This window comes from Notothenia rossii, assembly GCF_949606895.1.
Source record: "Notothenia rossii genome assembly, chromosome: 5".
Classification (NCBI taxonomy): Eukaryota; Metazoa; Chordata; class Actinopteri; order Perciformes; family Nototheniidae; genus Notothenia; species Notothenia rossii.
In genome coordinates this window covers 6,448,634-6,473,438 of record NC_136903.1, presented here as the reverse complement: position 1 = coordinate 6,473,438, position 24,805 = coordinate 6,448,634, and the positions used below count along the sequence as shown (strand labels likewise).

General features: G+C 40.7%; 1 protein-coding gene across 6 annotated transcripts in view; it reads right to left on the bottom strand.

Annotated features, from left to right (window-relative positions):
- The window catches only part of LOC307040856 (alpha-1,3-mannosyl-glycoprotein 4-beta-N-acetylglucosaminyltransferase C-like), a 177,740-nt gene extending 153,958 nt beyond the window's left edge, over positions 1 to 23,782 (bottom strand). For 4 of the 6 annotated variants that reach the window (XM_079684031.1, XM_079684029.1, XM_079684032.1 and 1 more), the window contains exons 1-2: positions 22,663 to 23,781; positions 22,377 to 22,443 (exon numbers count right to left, since the gene is read on the bottom strand). The gene's annotated coding sequence lies outside the window, so the exon portion shown is untranslated. Of the gene's footprint in view, positions 1 to 22,376; positions 22,444 to 22,662 lie in introns of all 6 variants that reach the window. The other 2 variants (XM_079684026.1, XM_079684027.1) reach the window with 1 other exon arrangement.
- Positions 23,783 to 24,805: the final 1,023 nt, after the last annotated feature.

Genomic DNA, 24,805 nt, shown 5'->3' with positions numbered 1-24,805 from the left:
TGTTTTGGATTTGTTCTGTATATTTGTGAGGGGGAAAAAAACAACAACCAACAAAACCCTTCTTCATTTTAACCCCATTAGAAAGCTCTCACATTTCTCTTGAAAATATAGTTGCTGTATTCAAATGTATTACCTAAACGTGGGTCATAAATATAAAAAATCAGTGCTCACAATCATGTAGTCTACATTATAAATCTGAGCGGTGGCAAGAATATCTTTGCTTCGAAAACATCATGTTTATCTGGTACCAAGGTTATTCTCTCTTGATCATTCTTCATATGTCTGATTGGCTCGTTTTTATTTCCTCTTGGCATATTCATCAATCATCATACATGTTGATGCTGTTGTTGATGATGAATGTTGCTGGTTGTGTTGTTAGGGTTAGTGTTATTCCCTCTGCTACGCTGCTCATGTATTATGTAAAAGGGATCTGTAAAGGAGCAGCAACAGGTTTATGTGAATGCATAAAATACAAGGCAGATCCCCTGGGCGACCGTCGCAGTGAGAGTGCCACTTTTGTTTAGACTGGCGGAAGTAAACAGAAAAAGATGTTTGGCTTGTTTTAAGATTCTTACTGTATTTGATCGTCCCTCCTTATTCAAATGAGTGTGTTAAAGGGAAACAAGTCCAAAGGCAACAACATTTAAGGCCATCTGCATTCATGTAGGGAATGAGTCCTTGCCCCAAGTGAAGGAGTTCAAGTATCTCGGGGTCTTGTTCTCGAGTGAGGGAACAATGGAGCGTGAGATGGGTCGGAGAATCGGAGCAGCGGGAGCGGTACCGCAGTCGCTTTACCGCACCGTTGTGACGAAAAGAGAGCTGAGCCAGAAGGCAAAGCTCTCTGTCTACCGGGCCGTTTTCGTTCCTACCCTCACCTATGGGCATGAAGGATGGGTCATGACCGAAAGAACGAGATCGCGGATACAAGCGGCCGAGATGGGTTTTCTCCGCTGGGTGGCTGGCGTCTCCCTTAAGCCCCTGTCAAACTGTCCCGGAATTGACACTCGATGGACACACGATAAAGGAAATGCTCAAATTCGGCTCTGATCGTAGTAACATCGGGCCATTCGTGAGGGCATCTTAAGCCATCGTATGACCGCCGGAGGAGTTTCTCAGGCTCCGGCAGCAACTTCGTGAGCAGCAACTTCGTAAGGCACTCGTGAGGGCATCTTGTCAAATCGTGTCATCTTCGTGTTATCATCGGTGCCATCGGGCATTCGCCCTCACTCGGATCGGGGTGAATGCCCGATGGAACCGATGATAACAAGATGCCCTCACGATGGCCTTACGAAGGGCAAAATGTACACACAAATTCAACACGAAAATGAACCTTCGCAAGGTCCTTCGGGAATTTTTTGGCATGCCAAAGATTTTGCCACCGCACACGAAGTTGCTGACGGAGCCTGAGAAACTCCACCTAGAGAGGTGTTCCAGGCACGTCCAGCTGGGAAGAGACCGAGGGGTAGACCTAGGACCAGGTGGAGGGATTATATCTCTTCGCCGGCCTGGGAGCGCCTTGGGACCCCCCAGTCAGAGCTGGTTGATGTGGCCGGGGAAAGGAACGTTTGGGGCTCTCTGCTGGAACTGCTACCCCGAGACCCGACCACGGGTAAGCGGGAGAAGATGGATGGATGGATTCATGAGATTTTTTAAATCAAAGGGATGAAATAAAGAGGCTCAAGGTCACTTAAATTAAAGTGCAAAAACAATGATTTTCAAGGTGTGTCTATCTAAAAAAGGATTTTTCTATTTTTCAAAATGTGCATTTACATAACAAATGTATTTTGTGTTTGCACTATTCTCTACGTTATGTATAGCTACTGAATTTATGTATGGTTGATACATTTACAACATATTTATAAATACCTAGATTACAGGAAAAATACATGTATAATAGAAGACAGTTTCAAACATTCAACTACTTTATATTCATTTAATTTAGCATGTGAATAAATCCATTCTCATTCTCATACTTCTGAGATGTAATGTTTAACCTTTACTGATACATATTGTTATTTATTTCAAGTGTAGTTATTCTTCATTCATTCTAACTCCGTGCTTGTGTTTCTCATGGTGTCAGTTTACCTTGCAGCCCACGCTATTATCCTTTCAGGGAATGGACATTACTTTTCCTATTACAGTAGTATGGGTGGTTAGATGGGTTTATGGATATATAACATACATACATAGATCTACTCTATATATATACACACACACACACACACACACACACACACACACACACACACACACACACACACACACACACACACACACACACACACACACACACACACACACACACACACACACACACACACACACACACACACACACACACACACACACACACACACACACACACACACACACACACACACACACACACACACACACACACACACACACACACACACGAAGCTGCGCCTCATCCAGAATGATCAGCTTTACGTCTCCTTGGAGACACATGCACGATATTGATCACAGCGTTTCTGATGGGTCTCAGTTGGCCTCTGAACATGCATAGAGATGAACATTTAAATACTTTCAGCTCCACGCTTGAACAATCTATTGATACATTGGTTGACAGACGGTGTGTTGGGGAAAGTATCCATCTCAAGCATGGAGCCGTGCAAATGGTTAATAAAGAAAACATCATCTCGCTTGGGTTTTGGCCGAAAAGAGGTTGCTTCCAAAGTGTTGTCCAATCAGCATCTTGTTGGCACCTGGCAGAGGTAGAAGTGGCAGAATTTCAATTATGAATTAATAATGTTTCCCAGAGGAGCAGTACCAATATATATTTAACTGTAAACTGTGAGTTACAGTAGACCGGGGCTTGTTGATTATCACCTGGAGAGGATCAATAATAGATTGGTTACTTAAAAAGATAAAAATGAAACTACTGAATTTCAAAATCTTCTTCTTCGTCTGCTTCTTTCATTATTATTATTATTATTTAATTATTCAAATATGATTTCTTTTTAACTTGGCTTAAAGCATTTGGTGGATTTAGAAGAACACATATTGGCAATATTACTTTAAACTAAGTGTTTTCATTAAACCAATACACATAAGTCTGTTCCCAACAGAGTACATTCTGATCCAAAACAAGCACAAACTTGAAAATGTGCCAATATGTTTAATCTAGTGTGTGAAGCAAATGCAAACATTGAGATCATTTAGAGCTAATAAGATAAAACATGATGATGTTGTTGGTCACAACCGTGACGGCTTCATTTCTTCAATAATTAATAGCAAACAGAGCTTCTGTTTTAAAAACACAATTAAATCTCATTACACTAAACTCATTTGGGCTGTGTGTTGCTCAGTTGGCAGAACATCTTCTGCCCAAAAAGCACAAGCTCAAACGATGGAAACCTTCCAAAGAAATTCTCCTGATAGTCCTCACCTCTATAGTCTTATTTAAAGGTCACCTATTATGCAAAATCCATGATGATGCTAATAAGGGAAACAGTGTCCAAAACCCCATGAACAAGATGAGGTTTAAAGGTCACCTATTGTGCAAAATCCACTTCTTCATGTCTCTTCTACATCAGCATGTGTCCCCTCTTCTTCATGTCTCTTCTACATCAACATGTGTCCCCTCTTCTTCATGTCTCTTCTACATCAACATGTGTCCCCTCTCCTTCATGTCTCTTCTACATCAACATGTGTCCCCTCTTCTTCATGTCTCTTCTACATCAACATGTGTCCCCTCTTCTTCATGTCTCTTCTACATCAACATGTGTCCCCTCTTCTTCATGTCTCTTCTACATCAACACGTGTCCCCTCTTCTTCATGTCTCTTCTACATCAACATGTGTCCCCTCTTCTCCATGTCTCTTCTACATCAGCATGTGTCCCCTCTTCTTCATGTCTCTTCTACATCAACATGTGTCCCCTCTTCTTCATGTCTCTTCTACATCAACATGTGTCCCCTCTTCTTCATGTCTCTTCTACATCAACATGTGTCCCCTCTTCTTCATGTCTCTTCTACATAAGCATGTGTCCCCTTTTCTCCATGTCTGTTCTACATCAACATGTGTCCCTTCTTCTTCATGTCTTTTCTACATCAACATGTGTCCCCTCTTCTTCATGTCTCTTCTACATCAACATGTGTCCCCTCTTCTTCATGTCTCTTCTACATCAACATGTGTCCCCTCTTCTTCATGTCTCTTCTACATCGACATGTGTCCCCTCTTCTTCATGTCTCTTCTATATCAACATGTGTCCCCTCTTCTTCATGTCTCTTCTATATCAACATGTGTCCCCTCTTCTCCATGTCTCTTCTACATCAACATGTGTCCCCTCTTCTTCATGTCTCTTCTACATCAACATGTGTCCCCTCTTCTTCATGTCTCTTTTACATCAACATGTGTCCGCTCTTCTTCATGTCTCTTCTACATCAACATGTGTCCCCTCTTCTTCATGTCTCTTCTACATCGACATGTGTCCCCTCTTCTTCATGTCTCTTCTACATCAGCATGTGTCCCCTCTTCTTCATGTCTCTTCTACATCAACATGTGTCCCCTCTTCTTCATGTCTCTTCTACATCAACATGTGTCCCCTCTTCTTCATGTCTCTTCTATATCAACATGTGTCCCCTCTTCTTCATGTCTCTTCTACATCAACATGTGTCCCCTCTTCTTCATGTCTCTTCTACATCAACATGTGTCCCCTCTGTGGAAAGAGACTCGAAAGTTTCAGGAAAAAAGATTCTCTCTCTTTTTGATCCATTTCTATAAAAACCTGTCTGAAAATGAGCTGATCAGATTTTGGCCACTTTATGATGTCATAACGATGTGTTGTCTTGTGTAACCATTAGCCAATCAGCAACCAAGGTAACCCCCCCCCCGCCAACCTTATCACCTGAATCTCCTCCTTGAGCACCATTGAGTTCTTTGTAACCAAATCTCTCTCAGAGGGGCGTGGGGAGGGGCTCCTTATTTTCATCTAAAGTAACAGACAGAGAATTAGCACTTTGGAAACAGGGCTGAAACAGAGGGGATTATGGGTAATGCTGCAATTACCTGTTTGGTGTTTGGAGCCAAACACTTCAGAGACATGTTTTGTATATATCTGAGACCTGTAATGTATTGATGAAAAACAGTATAATAGGGGACCTTTAAGAAAGTACAGGCAGCCTGTTAAAAGCAGGATCTCGTACACAGTGCAACCCATCATATGACGGCTCAAATGAAGTAAACGAGGGAGGAGTTTTTATCCATATACCTTTTTTGTTTTTTTTAGAGAAGTTTGGAGCAGTTTGTGTAATGGTTTGAATGTATGACTTTGGTCTTTCTGCAAACTATGCAAGGTTTCTGGTCATTCCTCAGCCCGTGCAGTAAATGCAACGCTCTCTTGTAATACAGCACTAAATTGATTTCCTGGACTCGGTCATTACAGGACTACCGATGAGGAAATGGGCCCTACCGGTAATTAAAAAGTGATTTTTTTTTCTAGACATATCTTCTGCCTCATTAAAATCTCACAGGGCAGGTAAGAGGGGGTATTATCTGCTGAAAGGACAGCCAGGTATTTCCAACTACCCAACTGAAATGCTGACAAGAAATTCCAGCTCTCACAATAGAGGAAGCAAGTCCCTTTTCTCCCGGTATCATTTATGCAATGAATGATATCTGGTAATTGGTGCGAACATCTTGCTTCACATTGTGTTTTCCTGCAGGAAGCAAGAGCGGCCGAGCTTCCCATCGAATATTTTTTTCCCCGAGTCTTCTGCAGGCGGGATGCAAAGAAATCTTGTGAAGAGGTTAAGCCATTGTTAATTCCACAATGCTAAATCGTTCTCCTAAAATAACAGAGAAAACAGCCATCCTGGAACAGTCGCCATTGGACAGATTAACTGGATTAACGGCAGATGATGCGGTCGAGCGGTGATTCCTGTGGGTCTGAATCATGTCAATGCAACAAAAAAAAGTCTGCTTGGATCTGTTTAAAAATGCAAATCTCTCCTTGTATTAGAACACGGATGTAAACAACGTCAGTCACAGCATGACAGGGGCATTTTAAATCCACGAAACAGGCCAAATCGAGATTATTTTTGGACACATTTGATGCACAAAGCAGATATTTTTGCATGGATGCCACGCCTGAGGAAGGATGTCTCGCTTTTTCTTCCAGCTCAGTTCCCAGCCTCGATGGAGGAGAGGGATTCAGAAAAATAGATTGTGTGAGGATATGGTTGGATTTTCTTTGAAGCACACTGTGAATCTTAGGCAAGCAAAGCCACTGTAGGCTTGGTATGCGGGCTCATATAAATAACTACGGATGTCCTGCAGCCCTAATAACCACACTAACTCAGTATCCTCTCTTCCTGTCTGTCAGGCTGGTCATCTCCATACAGAGAGACACAAAGCCACTGTACCTCAGGGTGTCCATGAATAGGGATGTTTATAACAGCGTGGGGCGATTTGTCACTCCTTAGTGCAACCAGTGTCCTGCAGGAAGCCAAATAATGATTTTAACTGCCCGTCTGAAAGATTGATCTCTCTAATCCTCCCCACCTTTCTTCCAACTGAAAGGTGCAAAGTAATTTACGACAGGGACGGCGATGGGCATGCTACGCTCGTGAATGAATGATCTGGCCTCTAGCAAAAAGAGGTAATTTCCTCTTAATGTAGTGCCGTAAACATTTATCATCACGCTGGGCTGACAGCGCGTCAGCACAGTGAGGCTGCTGCAAGTGCTTCCTTTAATCTGTGGAGATTTTTACCTCTGATTAGCAATGCGGCCAACAATCACCAACACCATGCTTGGTTAATTTTACCAGCACCTGCAGCAGTAACTGTTGGTTAGGAAGGTGCTATTAATACATAGAAACCCTCAGGCAGTGCAAGGAGACAACTTCAGATAAGCTTTTACTGCCACCATGGTATAGAGCAACTATTAAAATGTTCTGTTTGTTACAATGTCAGCCGGATAGACAGAATCCAAATAAATGAGAAATGGGGCTTGAAGCGAGGCTATCAAATAATCTAATTATGGAGATAACCCAGTGTGTGCTGACACTTTGGGATGTGTAATATTCCAGTGATTTTGGAAGGCTAGGACTGTTCATTAAGCTAAGGGATAAATAATGTAGATTCACATTAACTTACTTAAACTGAGAGGGAGGCTTTTGCACATAAATATATAATGTGCTGAAGAAACGCTTTCAACAACTATGTACAGGCAGAGTGAAGAAGACAAAGGAAAGGAAAGGCAGGAGTAGATGTTGATAATTAAAGTGGCTAAAAATGTTTATTTGTAGACCTGGTGCAGCTGTACACAAATAACTGCAACACTAACTTCCATGCTAATTAATAGGCTACAGATAGAACCAGCTCTGTATGTCCTTATTACATACATGTCACTTGTTAGACGCTTTTATCCAAAGCAACTTACATACTCAATACTGTGGGCAATCCCCACAGGAGCAATTTGGGGTGAAGTGTCTCAGGGACACAACGACATGCTGACTGCAGTGGAACTCGAACTTGCTATCCTCTGATTCGAAGATCAGTGCACTAACCCACTGCGCCACACGCCTCCCTATATTATGATATTGCATTAAAGTGTTACTTTCCTAAAGTTGTACATTTGTCCACTCATTGCAGGGAAATGTCATACCAATGTGAGAGAAACACATCCCTAATCTGCTAACATGTTAGCAAACAATTAGGCTAAATCCTCCCCTGACACATTAGCAGCATTAGCATTGGTTTGGAATCATGTGGCTGTCCAACTGATTAATTTAAGTCCAAATGTTGCTCTATTCAGCAGCTCCGGAGGAAAAATATCTGTCTCTTTAGCTGCTAAATTATCCACTTTCTTTACTAACTTTGACAAAAGTGTGTTGCTGTTCAATGAAGCAGAGTTTTATATTTGCCTGCTGCCTTCGGCCCGTCCACCCTATAGCTTCAAAAAAAGCTTGGAGCTGGGCGTGTCCGAAGCTTGGGGATTTTATTCGAGCACCGCGACCAACAACCAATCACATGAATGTCCCGCCCCCGGCATACAAAGCAAAAAACCCCGGGGATTTTATGCGAGCAATATATATATATATATATATATATAAACTCCCCAAACAGGCGAAAACCTACCAGTTTCACCCACTGTCTCTGCCACCTCCCTCCATGCCTGGTTCCTCCGGTTTGTATCCCAGTAAATAGTTCTGGTCGTAAAGAACCGGGTGATTTGCTACCGTAATTTCTCGTTTGGAATATGAGGAAATGAACTGCGGTCTGTCTCTCCCAGCTTGCACGAGGTTTGATTGGCTAGCGATTGAACTGTCAGATTTGCATAAACGGGATTTGATTGGCTGACGCTGGCTACTCCGGCGCCTCCGGCTTCAGAAGTTGAACATTGTTCAACTTTTGCAGCCTGCGCCAGGAAAGCTCCGCTCTGCTACCCACAATTCAGTTCGGCGAAAAGCGAGGCAACGTGACGTCACCCCATTCAAAGTGAATGGGCAGACGCGTTGGAAACCGTTTTTGAAGCTGTCGAAGCTGTAGTGTGGACGGGCCGTTACAGGGTTGTTAATAAAGGTTAAAGAAATGCTGAATTCCCACATGCAAGCAGCCCTTTTTACATGCAAAGTAATTTAATTAAAATTAATATTTATATAAATATCAGTCAGTCAAACTCAGAAATCTTATCCTTTGATTTCCTGTTCCAGTAAGAAGACTGTAAAGGATATCTTTTTAATTAACAGGCTACATACATATCTCCGATAGTAATACAACATTGACATGCAAAAAGGTCAAATTGTTTACCTTGGAAATAGAAATATTGCCTATAGCATCAGTTATACTGACCTTATCATAATGACCAGACAAACATAATGTGTATGTGTCAGTCAATTATATAAACTGATATATTTCAAAATAGTTAGAACAAGTTGTGTGTGTCTTCACTTGTAGTTTAGAGAGCTTTGTAGTTACAGCTTCATTTTACCTTATATATCGAAGAGTGATCCCATCAGTTGCACACAGCAAGGTATATTCATGGGAAAATGAAAAAGAAAATAGGGTTTCTTGATTGATTGAAACTCTGATCTTATGTTGAAGAATCTGTATTTTGAGAAAAGTGGGCATCTGTGCTTGAAATACAAATTGAAAAATGTAATTCCAATGTAAGAGATGTTTTCCACATCTCTGCAAACCCTCTGTAGGATTTTTCCTGTCGCTTTAAGGCAAACGTTCATCAAATCAGCGAGAGAGCCAAGAGGAGAGGCCTGCATCCCTGGTGGTTGTTGACAAGTCTAAAGCATATTAAATCCAGTGTCACCAGTGGATCAATACCTGCTGAAAGTGTTGACGCTTGTTCACTGGGGGGACGGGGACACTGTGCAGAAGTGCATTTGCATCACACTACGGTGGAGTATCAGTGCTAGTGTTAAAGTTCACTGCAGAGTGGGGTGGATCAATCTTTGGTCTGTCAATCACAATAAGAATTTAATGAGCAATTCTCAACCACATGCAGAGGCTGACCCCACGGAGATGTAGAGGTATCATTATCGTCTGAGCATTCATTATCTTTTAGCAGGAAAAATCTGAAGCAGTGCGCAATTAAGTTGTCTTTCTTGTAAAATCCTATTTTTTTTTGCTGAAAACAGACAATTTGGCTTTAACAGCTGAGATTGCCGAAGACATAATGATTGTAATTTGCCACTAAATATTCAGGATGCTTAAGAAAAACAGTACAAAAGGGGAACAAGTCACTAAGAAAAACATTTTTATGATAGAAGTAAGACTTCAAATATCAAATGTAGCATTCAGGCTTTTTATCCTTAACCACTATTTTCTACTTAGTGAACCCTAAGAAGCTTCCTCTTGACCATTTACATGCACAAAAACCTATTAAACACACTACAGGAAAGGGAAAACCCCAAAATGCATAATATCACCCATTTAAATAAAGGAAAACAATGCATTGCTCCAACAATTACATTATGGCAGATGCAATTTCCACCCGGGTGTCCATAGCTAACAATGCTACTTACACCCGGGTGTCCGTAGCTAACAATGCTACTTACACCCGGGTGTCCATAGCTAACAATGCTACTTCCACCCGGGTGTCCGTAGCTAACAATGCTACTTACACCCGGGTGTCCGTAGCTAACAATTCTACTTACACCCGGGTGTCCGTAGCTAACAATTCTACTTACACCCGGGTGTCCGTAGCTAACAATGCTACTTACACCCGGGTGTCCATAGCTAACAATGCTACTTCCACCCGGGTGTCCGTAGCTAACAATGCTACTTACACCCGGGTGTCCGTAGCTAACAATTCTACTTACACCCGGGTGTCCGTAGCTAACAATTCTACTTACACCCGGGTGTCCGTAGCTAACAATGCTACTTCCACCCGGGTGTCCGTAGCTAACAATGCTACTTACACCCGGGTGTCTAAGATGTCAAAAGAAATATGGCAAAGCGTAGGGATGTAACGATACCAAAAACTCACGGTACGATAATATCGCGATAAAAAGTCCACGGTACGATATTTATCATACCGATATTGATATTTTTTTTACTTCATTTTTTTTTCTTTATTAAATAATAAATCTGATTTGTACAGCATTTTAGTAGGATAGTAGTATTTTAAAGTGTCAACAATATCATAATCAGACCCTACAATAGAATAAATCAAGTTTCACTTTAGTTTTTCAAGTAACTCAACTCTAACTCACTCACTCAGCATCATCAAGGTTATCTTTTAGGAATATGAGCGTGTCCACATTTCCAGGTAGAAGCTGGGATGTTTGGGCGTTTACAATATCCCCTGCTGTTGAAAAAACTCTCTTGCTTGGTACTGATGTTGCTGGGACAGAGAGATATGCTTTGGCCATGGGTGAGAGCAGTGGGTCAAACTGTGCATTGTCTCCACCACTTCAAAAACAATACAGTTTTTGCCAAGAAGGTGAGGCTTATTGACAGGGCCAGATATAAATATACTGTTGGTACTTGTCAATGTCTCTAGGTATGTACATGTAGCCCTGTAAATACGATGTCCTTTTGTTTTATCTGTTGTTTTATGTTCATGTTGTAACCTACTTGCTGCCATGTTGGACAGGCCTCCCTTGAAAAAGAGATTGATGATCTCAATGGGACCATCTGGTTGAATAAAGGTTTAAAAAAAAAAAAAGTATTTACATTCTTTTTTTTTTTAAATCGCGGTAGATTTTGGCAGTCTCACGACGGTATTGAGACATTTATTTACCGCGATATTGCGATATTCGATATATCATTACATCCCTAGTAGCTAACAATGCTATTTACACCCGGGTGTCCGTAGCTAACAATGCTACTTACACCTGGGTGTCCGTAGCTAACAATGCTATTTAAACCCGGATTAATAGGCTTTACCATTTGGATATAGGAAAATAATGCATTGCTCCAACAATTACATTATGGCAGATACTATTTACATCCGGGGTTACCACCTACTGTATGGCAAAGTTTCCAAGTAGGATTAAACTTGGCTAAATTAGCTGTGTTAGCTAATCTTAGAAGAAGTCTGCATTTCGGAACATTTCATTTGAATTATACAAACAGTGAGAAATCATAACTTTGTTGGAAAGGGTATATTTTGTGTTTAATGTATCTTACCTTTTATATTTATATCATTATTAAAGATGTTGCGCGCCTCTGGACCATCGTGAATCCCCCTTTTGAGAGTAGGCATGTCGCATATGGCATGAAGTGACGATGTTTACGTTTTTGAGGGGTGGGTGTCATGGATGTATAGTGGGTGTAAATAGCCGAATAGCTGCCGTGTGTCTATTTTCACCCGGGTGCAAAAAGACTCTCCATTGCATTATTCTCAATGCGGAAACGTTCAAATAAATCTAAAGTCACTCTATTCTGGTTTCTACCTTCTAACTTATATTTCATATCCTCATTACAGTATATCCTAACAATACATCCTACAATGATTTGAGAATGAATGCCAGATCTTCAATCAGACGTTTAGTTCAGCCAGTACCAAATGTCCTGAGTGCAGCTCCTGAGGTCTGAGAATAATAACTAGTCATCAGCTCTCCAAATCCACTATACATAAACTATAGAATCTGCAATTTGCAAAAGTTTTTTCCTGTGCAACTTCCACAGCAAGTTAGGCGAGAGAAAGTAATCCAGACAGTGAGAGTCATTAAATATGTATAACTTGACTTGGGAAGTGCTCAGGATATGAAGCACAGTTCACACAGGTTCGCCTGCGGAGATTAGATCGATGGTGACAGGGATGAGGGTGAGGTTAGAGCGATAATGATGCCCAAGAAAACGATAATGGGGTAATAATTAAGGTGATAATAATCGTGATGATGGTGACCTTCATACACAACTGTTTAATGCGATGCATTGCCTCTTAACAAATTATCTATAGAATACCACAAGAAATACCTGTTACATGTAGTGCAAAAGGCAAAATAAACCAAACTAAACATAACGTTAAAGAACATTTAAATCAACAATGTTTTTTTGGACTCTAGGACCAATACAAATGTAGCTGTAAGGGTTAATATAAGAGATGTTCCAGGTCTTGAGTCCATTAGAGGAGAGACAGACTCATGATCGGTTGCTCAGTCATTAGCTTCCCGCGGTTAACGGTTGCAAATGGTTGGTGTCTTGGTCAAAGTCACATGATCACTTAAAGCCCAATCTGTGGTTGAACTGCACCTGTGGTTTACTCTGAACCCGGGTTATGTGTCCTGTAGAAATGACCTCATAGTTATTATAGAAGCAGAGTAACTTCATCTGCTATAGACAATCATTTAACTGAGGTTTAAGGTAATAAAGTTCAGTATCAAGACACGTTATATCATATTTTACTCATTTTAACAATTGTCCATGGTTATATCGTCTTTATTCAATTCTGTTCATCCTTTATTTGGTTTAACTTTTAATTGCTGGCATAATCATTGACTTATATAATTAAAATGAATTACTGTGAACATGTTGTCGTAGTACTTGTATTGAATTCAACTTGTATTGTTTATCTGATGAACATGAGAGTAGAATTATGTTCAAGTGGAAGTATAAAATTAATATTTCATATTCATACGGAAATGCGCAGTTTGTCACCCACACCCTTAAACTGTAGGTATAAGCAAACCAAGGACACACAAACATGCCCATTTGCAAAAGATTGAAAATCTTAGATACTGAAGATCAACAACTCTTTGAAACTGCTATTTGCATTTGCTGAGTTTGCTGCTACAGGGTGTGTACAAATGGTACAACTCCCCTTCATACATGCCATAATGTTCAGTGTATTCAGACATTGTTCAAATCAAACAGTCTGATCATGTTCGCCACCAATCTCTTTGGTTAACCATGATGACAATGCACCGTCTGCAACAAACCATTGTAAATTAAATGAAGTAATTAACGTAATTGCCAGGAATCTATGTTGCTATTAAGTTGCCACTCCGTAAGAGTAATCATTTGCATCTTATCCACTTAATTGATTGGCACTCGACATCACAAACACAGAGGCCCTCTCATCTTATCTCCCCATTGAACATTTACTCTCGTCACTTTAAACAACACGCCACCAGAATACTCTTTCATTTACCACAGATGCCTTTTCAGAACAAGTGTTCAGTTCTGGGTATTCATCTCACTGAGGTGGGTTTAGCGATAATAACTTCACGATACAGCTCACTCAAAGCTGCAGATCTGATATTATCCTGCAGAACCTTAAAGAAGGACCTTAGAAATGCGCGTTCTTCTCTTCTTTGTGTCCTGTTTGAACGGTTTCACTGCAACTTATCTCCTGTTTCATCTTATCTGAAACTCTCCATGGGCTCTGGTCCAGTCATGCTGCTTTCATCTCTGATATAAAAGACTATTCTTCAAAGTTAAGAAAAAAAAAGTACTTTTTCACTTTTGTTGTTGGCAGAGCAAATGTCAGAATAAGTATTTATTTTACTATCAATGTTCCTATAATTGAACTACGTTTCTCATGGAGTCTGTCTTCTTTGACAAATCAACGTTATACTGACAGCTGAGTGACATTTTGGTTGTGGAGACCAGAGATGGGGTCGTTACTAAAAAAAAGTAATATATTACATATTACTTAAAAAAAAAAAGTAATGCATTACACTACTCCGTTACTCTCTACATAAAGTAATTCGTTACTTTACTTGTTACTTTACTCGTTACTTTACTCGCCGAGCACGTACGAACTGCGCATGCGTGTGTGGCAATAACTCTCCTTACCAGCAGACGGCGGTAGTGTGTATTCGTCATTCAAAACAGGCAACAACCGGAAGACAGAGAAGAAGAACAGACTACGTCTACGTGATATAAACAAACAACAAATAGCTGTGCGTTAGCTTCACCTTAGCATGTGTTCTTTGCAGGTGTTTGTTGAGGTTTGACGAGGTGTTTACAGCAGCGGATAACAGCTTCTGGCCTGGACACAGCTTGCACCTCACCGTCACATTCCTGTCTATTATTTGGACGAACTCAAAATAATGGGCATACCTCCACCCCTCGAAAGTTATCGCAGACTCAGCCATGTTTATGCAGCACTGCACGTGGAGATGTGCAAGTCGCGCAGATTACGTACATATAACCTTCAGCGGAAACCTCTCTTGTCTGTCAGTGTGATTATGACTTTTAGTAAGTAACGAAGTAACGCGTATCGGGGCGATGTTAGTAACTGTAGTTTGATTACTGAATTATAAAAGTAGCGCGTTACACTACTCCGTTACCGACAAAAGTAATATTATTACTTAGTAACACCCAACTCTGGTGGAGACACAGCTTACAGAATGATTTCGACTATATTATGTCTTTACCTCACGCCCATCTTTCACGACGTAGTTTTACATTTCGTCTTTAGGTCTATCGTTGTTCTCACAGCCTTTTTTGTGCATCTATTCTGGTCTAAAATTAGGAAAGGCAACTATTAATTTACGTTTTACAACATTTGGGTGCACATTCAACATTTGGGCTCAAACAAACCTATTATAAACATTAAATAGATATTAATAAAATATATTATTAATACATTTGAAAAAGAGTATTCAAATGTATAATATTCAAATATAAACTTATGCTTTGCCGAGCCTTTACGTCCTATCCAGGTGAAAATGTCAGTAATTTGGAATTAAATGAACGCCTTTTTTTCTGAGTGACCGGCCATTTTCTATTTTGAAAATATCTCAATTTTTCAGAAAAGTTCTAGGGTAGTCACTTTCAGGAACTGTAGAAAATGTAGAAAGCTCAAACACAGTATAAAGGATGAGAGCGAGAATATTTTAGTTGGTCAAAACAATTGATAGCCCAGGTAAATAGTTAAAAGGCAACGGGCGAAGCAAATCTGCAACGATGCGGACGATGTGGACCCAGGCCCTTACACTTCTTTAGTTGTTTGAGACGTTATGATCATTTAGATACATTTTTAAATGATTGTCCGTGATGACTAAGGGTAAAAAAGACAAGCAAAAGTTTTCAGTGAACCACTGTTTTGAGCCTAAACCTGCCATGACCTGCAAGACTAAACTAGTCATTAATGTTTCTCACCTGAACTGCAGTCAGACCAACTTTTCAATTCTTTTTGACAACAGCTCGCTGTGTTTCAGTCTACAATACTTTAACAGATGCTTCCAGACCTCTTTCTGTCCACCTTGACACTCTCCATGCTGCTCTCTATCCAAACGGGACGAAAACAACCTTGTGAACTGCAACAGCGAGGCCCCAAGGTTGATGAATCCCATCTCTGAAGATTTCTAAATCAATGTGTTTCTGTCGGGTTGTTCAGTTTGGGCGTTTCTCTGCTCTGCTAGCGTGAAAGCACCCCTGTGCTTAGGCTGCCTAACATCGACCAATCACAGTCCAGCCGAGAGGAACCGGAGCAAAGTGGATGTCAGCGTGCCTCCAAGATGATGGATGGACCTCACTAGAGAGATGATGGATGACCAGGGTGGCCATGTTTGTTTCATATCATGCAGAGTGAGTTACTATGGCGGTATGGCTGCTCCAGTGACCTCTGGTTGACCTGTGTCAGAGAGAGAAGTCAGCCATGACTTTGGCTGCCTGCTGGAAGACAAATACAGCCGGTCGGTGCAGAAATTCGCTCATGTTTGACCAAGGAAAGACTTTTGTGAAAGTATTAAAAATATCTCCACTTTTGTTGGGCGTCTAAAGCTACAGCCACTTGTAATTGATTGTGAACTAATGTGTTTTTTTTCTTCTCAGCACAAAATTCCAATAAGTTGTGCCAATTAAACAGAGAGGAAACAATTAAAAAGTCCCACTATCTGCAGCGGGCAGGCTGCGTGGCTCGCTAAGACGTGCCATAAATACGAACATAGCCACTTTTATTTTGGTTTCAAAGTCTCTTTGAGCGCCCCGTCACATTCTGAAATCAACTTGACAAATTGTCGCAGATTACATTCAACAATGTGACAGCGTCTTTTTTGTTTTTCTGAGATTATGTAATTAGAGGGTGTGAATAAAACATTAATTCCCCTTTTTTATTTTACAGTTAAATCTCAATAAAGAAGTTAATTAGTGGTGTTTCAACTGACAACAACACAATAAAACCTCTGCAGCTATTAAAGTCAGCCTGTAAATGCTGTGATTTTCATTCACACTAAGTGTTTTTGCAGAGGAAATGCTGTCTCTCTGCACATCTGTCCAATAACCGTAATGTCATATAATTGGGTATTGTCCCGTCAGTCCAGTAAAGGAGGATTGACTGGATTTTACTCTACAATTTAGCAGCTAAGGATGTGCACTCTGCAGGTGATTGGGCAGATGAGGCTAGGGGCTACATGGGTGTCCACCAATCGGACGTTCAGTGGTTTGATCCTGAAATTGATCCCGTAGGCATGACTGCGATATCAAAGTCATTTTCAGGTTTGGGTATGGATTACATGTAATGGGATTAGGTAGTCAGGATTAAAAAAAAAGGTAATCCCTTACAGTTAAATACAAAAAAAGGCGTTATCAGATTACTGTTACAGTTCAAAAAATGGGGGATTGCTAAAAGGATAACAATGATACTATAAAACTAAAAGGAGCATGTTGTGTTCGATGTAAATGGATCAGATTATGTTTCTTCCTTGTAAACTGTACTGTTCTGTATAGGTTTACACTTTAAGTGTGAATCTATACACCCTTTATTTGTTTGATGGTTTTAATGGACGAACTAAAAGTAATCAGATTAAAAATGTTTAATGTATTGATACTCAGATTAGATCAAACATTTTTTACAGGTAACATGTTATTTTAACAATGTTTTTTTTTTTCAAGTAATAAATAATAATAATAATGCATTTATTTTATATAGGCGCCTTTCAAGGCTCTCAAGGTCGCCGCACAAACACATAGAAAACAAGATACACAATACATAACACCAGCATAAGAGACATAAACAAGACAATGCAGTATATAAATCAAATAATCAAATAAATAAAAACAGAGGATGTGTGATGGATAATGATCAGGGTGGATATGCGAGTGTGAAGAGATGTGTTTTGAGACGTGATTTGAAAATGGGGAGAGAGTCAGTGTTGCGGATGTCAGGTGGGAGAGAGTTCCAGAGGTGGGGTGCAGAGCGGCTGAAGGCTCTAGACCTCATGGTGGTTAAACGGAAGGGGGGTGCAGTAAGGTGGAGGGAAGCAGTAACCCTACATGACATATAACATAATGTTGTGCATTTATACTTACAGTAGAGGTCTATTCATTTTGAAAACCTGCATCTTTAAGATCCAAAATTAAATAGAGAAATTTGAAATGTCGTAGGCATATGAAACAAAGTGCCGAAACAGCCATATACCCATTAAAAAGACCCTTAACATTTTATTATCATCATAAACACCCTCTAAGATCTTTTTTTTTCTTTAATTCCTCTTTAGTTTTTAAACTCACGTCTCTGCTGCCGTAATTACCCATTTTCAACATTTTCATTTAAACGACCCGGGGGATCAATAAATGAAGACGAACTTGGTCTCATGCTGGAGACACACTTATAAAGGAGACAAGTGTATTTAATCGCCTCTTTACACACTTGAGGAGTTCTGATGGCTTCAACAGCTGCGCCACATTTAAAAGTTACAAAACGGAGGGAGAGGACGCCCGGAGCACAAGAAACCACATGATGCAACAAACTGTTTTTCTTTCGGTTTAAAGATTAGTTTTTCCTTCACTGGATACAGGAATCATTCCTGCTATTACTGGCCCGGACTCAGCTGGTTTAGGTATTTCTTGGCAATTGTATTATTTTCTTCAACCTGCTTGGAGGGAAGATTGATGATGTTTACTGGGTCTAAAATATTTATACAATATTAGAAACGTTCACATAACTGATTGCAGTATTCAAATTACCCATTTGCTTTCTGTGGAGGCCTATTATTCAATGCACATCCTGCTGCTATATGTCACACGCACGCTCTGTTGACTGGCGGTGGATTTTTCTGCGAGCGGCAGGTAGATCAATTGTTGCCTCTTTACAAATCTCACATCCACATTTTTTATGAAAAGCCATGGATACCTTTCATTCCATTTTCATTGTTGAAGCCTCTTCAGGCTCCGCATCGGCAGGCCTCTCCCTCGGCGTGGAGCTGTAGAACTCGACCCTAACGCCGCTAAAAGTTTTTCCGTTCACGTTGTCATTTTTAGACTCCTCTTCTTTGCTTGTGAATCTAAAAGCTGCGAGGCTTGGCTGTTTTCATTTCGACATATTTTGTAAAAAAAAATGTCAATATGAACATTTCGAAGACTGCGCCGGCATCGCCACCGTTACCAGAGCAACGTAAGTAGCCTAAAGAATGCAGCGCCGCCACGTATAGATGGCAACACACAGAAATATTCATAAATATAAAACAAATATTCAGAAATCCCCCTGGCTCCCCCCCCCCCATTTCGAAAACTGACTGATGGTATAATAAAGCCTTATTGGCTAAGTATCCTCTTATAATTACTGTGCCTCTAAACTTTTGTGTTGTTTGCACAAGATAATGAAATGTACTGCCCTGAAAACATTTTGTTTGTGACCTCTTGTTTTTCCATATTTTGTTTTTCCTCTATAGCTTCCTCTGCTGTTTCTGTTTCTGTTGCCTTGAAGCTCAAATGAAAACACAAATAAACTTTTGAGAGTTCATGTGGTCAGTGTTATCATCTGAAGTTTATATTCAAAACTTGGTATGCGATTTTGAATCTTTACTTTAATTAGGCCTACTACCAGAAAAGATTTTCTGAAAAGGCTTCCATTTTAATTTAGGAAGCAAACTTTTCAGATGAAGTCCTCTGCAGCAGATGCCCTTCATTCATTACAAAAGGGTCGTAACTATCTGCATTTAATATTACACATCCATTCCTAACCGCTGCTTTTTTTGGCTCCACTGTTTCCTCTGTGAACTCCACTGTGTCGTCAACACAAAGACATCGCCCTGCAGCTATGTGAGCAGGGTGCAACCTTGAAATACAAATAAGAAATCTTCAAAACCAACTCCCACTGAGTCCAGGTAAGTGTGTGTGTGTGTGTGTGTGTGTGTGTGTGTGTAATAGTTAGTATGCTTTGAGAACCTCCTTGAGTTGTATAACCTTTAAAGTGAAGAGAGATCCGTTTGGACAGAATAGGGATATAGTGTGTTTTATTCTATACATGTATCACGAAGGGGGCAGATGCAACTGCATTTCATTTAGCAGTCCTGTGTTGCTGGACCTTGAATCTTTATATATTTCTAGGTTCGACACAACGCCAAACAAATGAACCACTTGTTTAGACACTGACACATTTTTGAAAGTCTGGCAGATAATCAATGTAAACAATGGATGAACCAAGAAAGTCAATGCTGACTTGAAGCATGTCTTATACTAATAAAGGACTGGCTTATCTAAAGCCAGTTGAGTAGCACTTGAAATGTTTTAGCTCTATGAAACCTGATGTACTTATATGATTCTGTTTTCTTCAAGTTTGTATTTTGTTCGTCGAACGCACTTATTGTAAGTAGCTTTGGATAACAGCGTCAGCTAAATCCAATGTAATGTAATGTCTTGCAACTTTTCCTAATAACTTAACAAAATAGGGTTTTTGACTCCAACAGCAAAATATAAGAACCTTCTGTTTAACAGATCTCATTGGATATGCTTTTGCAACTATTCTACTTGGTCAGATGTTAGAAAAGATTATTCCATCCATCCATCTTTAACAGTGAATCTGAAGTTGGCTCGTTGGCTCGTCAGTTCTACCAGAAGGCCCAAAACGTCCCTTTCCCTGTACATCAACTACCTCTGACTGGTGGAATACAACGCGCTCCGAGGGGAACCGTGGAGATATGATCCCTCCCCTTGGTCTTGGGTCTGCCCCTCGGTCTCCTCTCAGCTGAAGGAGCCTTAAACACCTCCCTATAGGCAACCTGGAAGCATCCTTACAAGGTGCTTGAACCATCACTACTGGCCCCTTTCTTTGTGAAGAAGCAGTGGCTTTACTCCGAATCCCTCAACGATGACTGAACTTCTCACCTCTCTCCTAAGGGAATGACAGCCAGCTTTAAATCTGCAATCTCATTCTTGCAGTTCTGATCCATCCTTCATCACCATACTGTAGGTGATATTTGGAACAAAGAGATGGGAGGATTGAAAAGATATTTAGTGTTTTTGTACATAACGTATTTAGTACTCTACATATACGTAATTCAAATGTTGGCTTTTAGTTTAACATGGCCACAGAAAATGGGCTTCTGGGTGAAAGTCTTATGTTTGTTTGACCCATCCATCAACCCTGACCCCATTCCTTTGTGGACTTTTTCTATTTTTCATAATACAACTGTTCGCCGCCCAACAACAAACATAAAAATGGGTCAGAAAGGCTTTTCCACAGACAACTTTTCAGGTGTTCTGTTCCCTGTGCATCTTTAAGGATGTTGTACTTTCTGTATAGGAACAAAACATTGTCACTGAACCACTTGTCAAACATGAATTCGGCAAATATGGTAATATGTAAAAATGTTCTGTAAAGGTTAGATGTTTATCGCAAATTAAGGATTGGGTTAGGGTTCAGGTATATAAATGTAGTCAGAAAATGCAAATAAGTGTTCAGAGGAGCAGGGAGGTCCACTGACAAGATAATTGCTGACTAACATGCTCCCTGAAAGCAAGCTGAGCTGCTACTATACTAAGCAGATCAAGTGCTCACACTCCTGCATCATTATTCATCCCCAGGACTGTGTTCAGATGAAGCTGTGTATCTAATGACGGGCTCTCAGGACATCGAATCATCTGCAGTAACGACGGGACTGTAAATGAGTGTGTGTCAGCATGCTTGTGTTTGCATTCTGTATTCATGATGGTGGAAGATTAATGAGGGCCGCTCTGTCCGCTCAGTGTTTCCTGAGTGTATAAGAGACTCTGTGTGTCCGTGTGTGTAGCTACATGCATGCGCACTTTGGAGATTGATCATCAGGAGGAAAAAAAAGCTACAGGTTTTGACATTCCTGCTTTCCCCCAGTCACCTGATTTCCACACCCCCATTTGCTGTGTCTCAAATGGGACACTTTCATCATCACACTGCCATGTCTTTCACTGTGAATACATTGGCAGTGTGTGCGTTTCAACCGGCTATTGTTGTCTCGAATGGCAACCGACTGCTTTGTCTTCAACAGAAGTGATGATCGCCGCTGTAAGTAAGCTAGCTAGCAACGCTCAAGTTCATGATAGGAAATCTGACTACTTAAAGGTGGGGTATGTCATTTATTTCAGAAACACTGTTATATTCCATGGAATGCTCTTAACATCCCGATAGCAAAGGAATACATTAAATGCTTTGACAATAAATACATTAAAGGTGACCTATCCTGCAAAATGCACTTTTGTACGTCTTTTCTACATGAATATGTGTCCCCGGTGTTCCAGGGAACTCACCAAGTGTCAGAAAACACAACCCTCTCTATTTTCCTCCATACCCAAATCTCTTAAAAAGGGGCTGCAACGGATCTGATACAGACTGATCCAGATTTGAACACTCCTACTGTATGACGTCACAGAAGTGGCGCTACGGCTATTGGGCCAACTCCTACAATCAGGAGGAGACAGCCACGGACATTGCCGTTCGAAAGCGCTGGAGACGCTGTAGTACATATGCCAGGCCTGTAGATGGTGCTGTTCTCACAGAATCAGCCCATGCAAAGACAGTGTTAAATTGAGCGAAATGAGGAATGGCTAAAATGCATGATCGGTTTGGTATTTTGAAAAATAAAAAAGTATAAACATGCCTTATATAGGTATGGTCCTACACTATATTATTCACATATAGCATGATAGGGCCACTTTAAAAAATGTCACTTGTGGAAGCCGTGGCGCTGTAAAAAGCTCAACCAATCATCTGAGCCGGCCCGGCTAAAGTAACTGGATGGCCTACCTGCCTGTCAGCCTTCCATCAGTGCACAAACGTATCTCGTGCCCTCATTGGTCATTGGTCGTCCCGACTAGGGGAAGAAAGCAACATACACCAGATTGGAATTGGTAATAATTATAAAATTGCTTTATTATAAACCAAGGTGAAACAAAATGGCAGGCAGGCAGCCTGAAACAACAAAAAGGCCAAAAGGGCACAGGTTGACAAATAACCTAACAAAGGGAGGACTCTAAAAAAGGAGCCTACTTAAATACAAAGAAATATAGCTAATAACCAAAACAACCCTCACCGTCAAAGTGGTACAGTCTGAAGAAGGGAAGCTGTAAGAAAACACAGCTGAAGAAGGGAAACTAATCACACTACGCTAAACACATATATATCCAACACTAAGCACATCTCTCGTCACTAAGCACATCTCTGGACACTCGTCACTAAGCACATATGTTGACACTCGTCACTAAACACATATGTCACACCAAACACAGTCTGTAGTGTCCATGACACAAGAGCAAAAGGTATGAGGCGTCTGATCGCAGCAGAGCCTCCTGAGTGATAATTGTTCCCAGGCTTTGTAGTCCACTCCAGCAGGTGTGCGCTGGGCTTGCACAGGGATTGGAGAACGTCGGACCCGGCATGCTCCAATCAGTGTCCTCGGAAGTGGACCAGGAGATGACAGCCAATGACGTTGGGACAACCACACAGCTCATTTACATAATCACACAAACAGCTGCAAACAATCCCAGACAGGTTACCGAGCAGGCAGAAACAGCAGCCGTAACATGCGCGTTCGTGTGTTGGAGGAGGGGCTCTGTAAAGAAGTCTGAAGGAAGGGGCAGATTTTTTCCGGTTGTGTATTTTCAAATTCTAGAACACTCGAGCTGGTTTCTCCAAAATTACCTAACCCACCTTTAATTGACCAAATACAAATATTTGAAGAGAAGAATGCCTCTGTTAGCAAGCTAGCTAGCACGGTTATCATTTTTGGTAGCACATCTTTATAAACGGCTCAATTGCCAGTAGGTACATTTGCTTCAAAGTGAAACCAAGAACACATATATAACTTTTATTTTACAATGCTGTGTTTACCTGAGCAAAGCAATCGTAGCTTGTCGAATAACTTCTGTTACGTATAGACAAGATGTTAGTCGTTGGGTGTGAGAAGTTTCCAGCGTTTTACCTTTGTAAACATTAGGATTGCAGCATCAAAGTTTTCATAGGACTTTTAATTTTACCATATACTTCAGAATTTGACACGCTCAAAATAGCAAATGTAATTAGATAAGGATGCAAATTGAGACACCGGGCTGGCCTTTACCCACATTAGGACCCACCTGCATACTTGTCAAACCTCCCGATTTTCGCGGGAGACTCCCGATTTCATTGCCTTCTCCCGGTTTCCTCCCGGGGTCATATCGCTCCCGCATTTCTCCCGATTTCTGACAAAATCAGATTTACTCAGGACTGTTTCCACTCAGACTTTAATACAGCTACCCCATTGTTTGGTTTCCATGGTAACACGTCTCTTTAGTAGCGCGCGCAACTGAAAGTCTGAGAGGGTGAGGCAGATAGTCACAGAAAACAGAACACAAATCGACAACTACTCTACTCTCTGCTCACTCCTTTCCTGCCCACACATATGCTCCATCCAGGATGGCGCTACAGGCCGCAAGGCAGTGCACTTAGAACTACAATATAAGCATGTTAATGTTAATCTAACAGCTCCGGCGATCCACTACCCCCCCCCCCCCCCCCCCCCCCATTTTTTGCATTTTGAAATGCTCCCGGTTTCTGAGGTCTCAAGGTTGGCAAGTATGCCCACCTGCCTCTCTGTAACCCCAGTTTATATATACCTGCCTCTCAGTGGGTGCCATTTGCCACATTTCAAAGTGTGCCTTATATAGCTTTCCTCTATTCGAAACTGCTTGTTCAAGGTTTCTGTTACCAAGAAAGATCTTTGTTTTTATCACTTATATTTTATTATATATTTTCCAGACAGACATAACAATAAAAACAGCAATTCAGTAAAAGGACAACGTTCACACTCAAAGAAAACCCCACAATAAAAGAGTCATTTATTTTATGCGCGTGTTTCAATTTAAGATCTAGCTTAACCATGAATGCAAAAGCTCTTGAATCAGCTGTTTTTACTCGCAACTTATTTTAATCTTACCTACCCAACCTTCTGATTTGACTTTGAACACCACATTCAAATCAAAACGCTCAGAAACATCACAACTCACATGCTTTTACTGCAAAAATGAAACAGAAGCAAGCAGGGAAGATGAACAAACATCATACTTACAAATAACTTTTGGTCCACAACGTTTGGAGATATAATCCACAGTGTTTATCAGATATAAACAACCGTGAATAAGAGCCGATTCAGAGTGTGGGATTGATAATGGGCCTTTTCTAGATGGTTACAATTCTGA